The sequence below is a fragment of the Pecten maximus genome, chromosome 5 (assembly GCF_902652985.1).
Source record: "Pecten maximus chromosome 5, xPecMax1.1, whole genome shotgun sequence".
NCBI lineage: Eukaryota > Metazoa > Mollusca > Bivalvia > Pectinida > Pectinidae > Pecten > Pecten maximus.
In genome coordinates, this window is record NC_047019.1 from 36,901,060 (window position 1) to 36,908,031 (window position 6,972).

A 6,972-nucleotide genomic window follows, 5' to 3' on the forward strand; every position below is an offset into this window, starting at 1 on the left:
GGAGGTGACTTTGCTGTGGCATTATCTATTAATTTGTGTCCGCCTCCAGGAGAAGTCCAGGTCTCTTGTGGTTCTCCGGTGGATCTCATTATAGCATCACTACTGCCTAATGGAGGACAAGCTGCAGGGTCTTCGCCAGAGGGGACAACATTCGAACAGCTCCGTAATGAATGGTTCTTAGTGATTCTCGTTTAAATCTCCAAAATCGCGTTAACGTGTAATTGCATTGCTTTTGTAGGTTAATGCGATCTTTTAAGAAAATGGTGTTTCCTAATTTGATTATTTAAACTGAAGACAGACGCTCCATGCTGAAGCAGTTATCTAAATAGAAATGGTATTATTGTGTTTAGAGGGACAAGCAATAGACTTTTTAAAAACACGCCAAAATTCCATTTCAAATATTGTATTTGCCATTCTTTTGCTGGAAAGTTTTTCTGATATTTAGATACTATCAGAACACACATAATTCTAGTTCACTCTCTGTTTCTCTTTCATTTTAAATGACATGACCAGGTTGATTGAATTTATTCATATTTCAAATGAAAGCATTATAATGATACGGAAATGTAATCAACGTCATTTCATAATGTTGTTTTCTAAAGGTATAATGACAAATGAATTGGGTGGAAGGTAAACACTCAGGAAACCCCCTCTTGAACATAAAGTACAATATGCTTGGCCACTAAGTCTAAAAAGTCGGTAAATATATCCTCGCTTTAATTAGAAGTCTCCTCTTTAATATTCCAACTCATTCTACACAAACGTTCGGTATCGCGGAATATGAGGATTGGGTCATTTCAATGAATACGTGTATCTGAATAATATGCATTTACAAAACCGTTTAACAGTCGAATACATTAAATTAGGTTATTATGAAATATCGCTTTTTGTATTATGAAGTAAAACATTTGAGCGGTCGTTTGAATCATTTTAAAGATTTCATGTTGAAGCTTAAGCCTCTGAATCCCCCATGATTGTAGTCACTTGACGTTAAATCTCTATAAAAATTCGTTTTGTGTAAACTTAGAGGATTTTGGGAATCATTGAATTAAAAGCACGGGAAGTGATTTACATGTTAAGTTTGTTACGGTCTCACGACAAGATAGGACTATCGATTATATTAAATATCACTAGCTATGTACACGATGTGGAATTAATAGCACCAGTACGTCATAAACGTGAGCATTCTCCAACATTTTAAAGACATTTCACGTTAGACAAATACTATCATACCATTTTATTCCTATCATATTTCAGACATTAACAAATAACGCTTAAGGGGAATATCAAAAAGCCCATATAAAATGAAAACCTACACTATAAAAGCCTGGTGACGAAGTGGCTAGAGGAAACAAAAATTGTACTTGATGACAGAACAGTGCACTGGGAAATAGACAAAGTAAAAAAAAGTTGATGTAGATCGAAATTTTATCAATTCTTCTAGATAATCACATGGGAAATCATTGCCTTGAAGCTACTCCAGCAATACACATTAGAAACTTGACAACAAAACAATGTGTTTTCTGTGTCGAATTCTTATAATTTCTATGTGTATAGATGTGTTTAACGTGACTGAAACTAATATGACATGTTATTATTACATATTCCTCTCACTGTAGAATACAGAATTCAGGGAAATACATTATTAGTATCTTACATTAAATCGCTGGATATTTGGAGGATTAGTGGAGAAGGCATGGCGATTTGTCTTTGTGATTTGTTAAATGCCACAATAAGCTTGTATCGGAGGTTGATATTGTAGTCATTTATCTGTGATAATGTCATCGTTATAACTACATATTTATCTGAATCACTCACCAAGATTAAGAGGGAAAATTGCTAGATGGAACTTATACAAAGAGAAATCGACGAGTAAAACATACTCATATATTCTTTAAAGTTGGACATCTTTAATAAATACCCCCTTCTTTCTGGTGGCCTCTTTGGTTTTGAATTTCCAAAGGAATATCTTTGGGATGGGAAGGGGGGGGGTGGGGGGGGGGGGGGGGTGTCTTATCAAAATAAGACGGCATCCTTTTATAAATGCGAGAGGTTGATATTGTATTCTTAGTTACGTGTGGAGTCGACATTTAAATGGCCCGTACAGAATGTTTAACTGAACTTACACATTAATGATGTTATAAATTGACAAATCTATGTTATTGCAAAAATAATGGTGGTAATGTTCTTTGAATAAAACATGAACAACCGCCACATGAAACAATATATATGTTCCTTTTACATGTCATGTTTCGTTCGATCTATAATAAAGTTATATGCAGGCATCAGATTTAGACGTGACATTATCGTGACCCAGCCCAAGCATGGCTTTGGAGACAGACAGCAGGGTGTAGTCATTACGGTAATCACACGCAGTCCTGACAGCTAACTTGTCGAACCAGCTACGTAATAATACATTTCTTTGTCATAAAATATACGTTTCGCCAGTAAATTGATTGCCCATCCATTTAAATGCACTGTCTGGTTCTCGTTCCTAGCGACAGTATATTCTGTGGAACGTTTTTCCAAAGTAAAACAAATTCTGCCAAATTGAATGCTTTAAGCATTTCACATTGGACAGTCGCCACGGAAAACCTGTCCCTGGAAAACATTTCATGGCCGAGTCTCAATTTTTTGTCCGCAAACTGGATATAGGCGAACATTCCTATTTCAATTTAAATAGATGTAGTAGATTGTCTCAGATTGTTCTATCATGCGCACATAAATCACCTTGATAAAGGAACCCCAAAAAAAAAAAAAATAGTCTCGTAAATAATTATGAATTCTTTAAAATGAAATATGTTAACAGGCCGGCCCTTTTTAAACTTATATCATTAAGTACAAAAATATCACTGGCGCTGTGTCGAGCAAGTCAATATGTTGGCAAGTCGTATTTTTGTGTTGATTATCGTTTATTATCAAACGCTTCTTTAAAGAAGTCAGCTGGTTGTATTTGACATGTATCCCCGTTGGCATGTTGATAAATCCAACAGGTGTAAGATGTATTGATCATCTAAGTCAGCTTATATCGTTACAAGTGAAAGCAAAAGTTGACAAAGACCAAGGACCAGGGTAATTTTGTATAGAAATATACCATTCCTGTGGTAAAACATTGTTTTGAAAGCAAAAATACATTAATAACTAATGTTGGCATATACTATGAATGCATACAGAAAGACGTAACCCTGAGAAGTAAAGGTTCTCAGCAGGATCGAGTACCAACATTTCTTTCCCTTCGAAACATAAAGTACAGAACATCCCCGGAAAATGTAAGCTGGTCAACGACAAACCAAGCAGTGTTTGCCAAAAAAGACAATGGAATAGTAATGTCATAAGCAATTAATAAAAAGTTCTTCTGCCATCAAATATGCTGCTTTATTCCATCAACAACCGTAAGTTATTAAGTCCTCAATGAATGCTGTTTTACCTCGTCAGCAACCACCACTTACAAATGTTTAATCCCAAGTAAAAGTATGTGCAGCCATTTTACCCACATCAATCATCAGTCTGTTATTAGTATAGGACGGTACATGGAACATATGACAAAACAGTTTGCAATGTGTCTTAAACTGTATGAAACTAGAACTGTCACCAGGATGGCTGACTAATACCCCCGCAATCTGCACGAGTCAATGGTGAACTGGAACTGTTAATTAGAGGCTAATTAAGATAACCCAGTAAAATAGTGACCAGTTGCCAAAGCAACCATAATTTTGAGAAAAAAAAAGTGGCATGCACATCTACACATGGTCCTCTATATTTGTGTGAAGTTTCATTGAAATTGGCCATTTAGTTTAGGAGGAGTTGTCCGGACAAACTTAAAGTTATGGTTCTTATCAGAAAACCTGTTTATAGTGACCAGTTGCCAAAGCAACCATAATTTTGGAAAAAAAGAGAGTGGCATGCACATCTACACATGGCCCTCTATATTTGTGCGGAGTTTCATTGAAACCGGCCCTTCGGTTTAGGAGGAGTTGTCCGGACAAACTTAAAAGTTATGGATCTTATCAGAAAACCTGTTTATAGTGACCAGTTGCCAAAGCAACCATAATTTTGGAAAAAAAAGAGAGTGGCATGCACATCTACACATGATCATTAATATCTGTGTGAAGTTTCATTGGAATTGGCCCATCTGTTTAGGAGAAGTTGTCCTGACAAAATGCGTCTACGGACGGACGGACGGACGGACAACCTGATTCCAGTATACTCCCCTAACTTCGTTGCGGGGGTATAATAATTATAGTGATAAGGAATCACGTGTTAAACATGTTGGTGGTCGTCAGAGGAGGTGAAATAGAGTAAACAAGTACATCACAATATCGGTATATAACCAAACCATACATCACAATATATGTATGTAACCAAACCATACATCAAAATATCGGTATATAACCAAACCATACATCATAATATCGGTATATAACCAAACCATACATCACAATATCAGTATATAAGTTATAACCAAACCATACATCACAATATCAGTATATAACCAAACCATACATCACAATATCGGTATATAACCAAACCATACACCACAATATCGGTATATAACCAAACCATACATCACGATATCAGTATATAACTAAACCATACATCACAATATCGGTATATAACCAAACCATACATCACAATATATGTATGTAACCAAACCATACATCACAATATCGGTATATAACCAAACCATACATCACAATATATATATGTAACCAAACCATACATCATAATATCTGCATATAACCAAAACCATACATCACAATATATGTATGTAAACCAAACCATACATCACAATATCGGTATATAACCAAACCATACATCACAATATATGTATGTTACCAAACCATACATCAAAATATCGGTATATAACCAAACCATACATCATAATATCGGTATATAACCAAACCATACATCACAATATCAGTATATAAGTTATAACCAAACCATACATCACAATATCAGTATATAACCAAACCATACATCACAATATCGGTATATAACCAAACCATACACCACAATATCGGTATATAACCAAACAATACATCACGATATCAGTATATAACTAAACTATACATCACAATATCGGTATATAACCAAACCATACATCACAATATATGTATGTAACCAAACCATACATCACAATATCGGTATATAACCAAACCATACATCACAATATATATATGTAACCAAACCATACACCACAATATCTGTATATAACCAAACCATACATCACAATATCAGTATATAAGTTATAAACAAACCATACATCACAATATCTGCATATAACCAAAACCATACATCACAATATATGTATGTAACCAAACCATACATCACAATATCGGTATATAACCAAACCATACATCACAATATATGTATGTAACCAAACCATACATCACAATATCGGTATATAACCAAACCATACATCATAATATCGGTATATAACCAAACCATACATCACAATATCGGTATATAACCAAACCATACATCACAATATCAGTATATAACTAAACCATGCATCACAATATCGGTATATAACCAAACCATACACCACAATATCAGTATATAACCAAGCCATACATCACAATATCGATATATAACCAAACCATACATCACAATGTCGGTATATAACCAAACCATACATCACAATATCAGTATATAAGTTATAAACAAACCATACATCACAATATCTGCATATAACCAAAACCATACATCACAATATATGTATGTAAACCAAACCATACATCACAATATCGGTATATAACCAAACCATACATCACAATATATGTATGTAACCAAACCATACATCAAAATATCGGTATATAACCAAACCATACATCATAATATCGGTATATAACCAAACCATACATCAAAATATCGGTATATAAGTTATAACCAAACCATACATCACAATATCAGTATATAACCAAACCATACATCACAATATCGGTATATAACCAAACCATACACCACAATATCGGTATATAACCAAACCATACATCACGATATCAGTATATAACTAAACCATACATCACAATATCGGTATATAACCAAACCATACATCACAATATATGTATGTAACCAAACCATACATCACAATATCGGTATATAACCAAACCATACATCACAATATATATATGTAACCAAACCATACACCACAATATCTGTATATAACCAAACCATACATCACAATATCAGTATATAAGTTATAAACAAACCATACATCACAATATCTGCATATAACCAAAACCATACATCACAATATATGTATGTAACCAAACAATACATCACAATATCGGTATTTAACCAAACCATACATCACAATATATGTATGTAACCAAACCATACATCACAATATCGGTATATAACCAAACCATACATCATAATATCGGTATATAACCAAACCATACATCACAATATCGGTATATAACCAAACCATACATCACAATATCGGTATATAACCAAACCATACACCACAATATCAGTATATAACCAAGCCATACATCACAATATCGATATATAACAAAACCATACATCACAATGTCGGTATATAACTAAACCATACATCACAATATATGTATGTAACCAAACCATACATCACAATATCGGTATATAACCAAACTATACATCACAATATATGTATGTAACCAAACCATACATCACAATATATGTATATAACCAAACCATACATCATAATATCGGTATATAACCAAACCATACATCACAATATCTGCATATAACCAAAACCATACATCACAATATATGTATGTAACCAAACCATACATCACAATATCGGTATATAACCAAACCATACATCACAATATATGTATGTAACCAAACCATACATCACAATATCGGTATATAACCAAACCATACATCACAATATATATATGTAACCAAACCATACACCACAATATCTGTATATAAGCAAACCATACATCACAATATCAGTATATAAGTTATAAACAAACCATACAT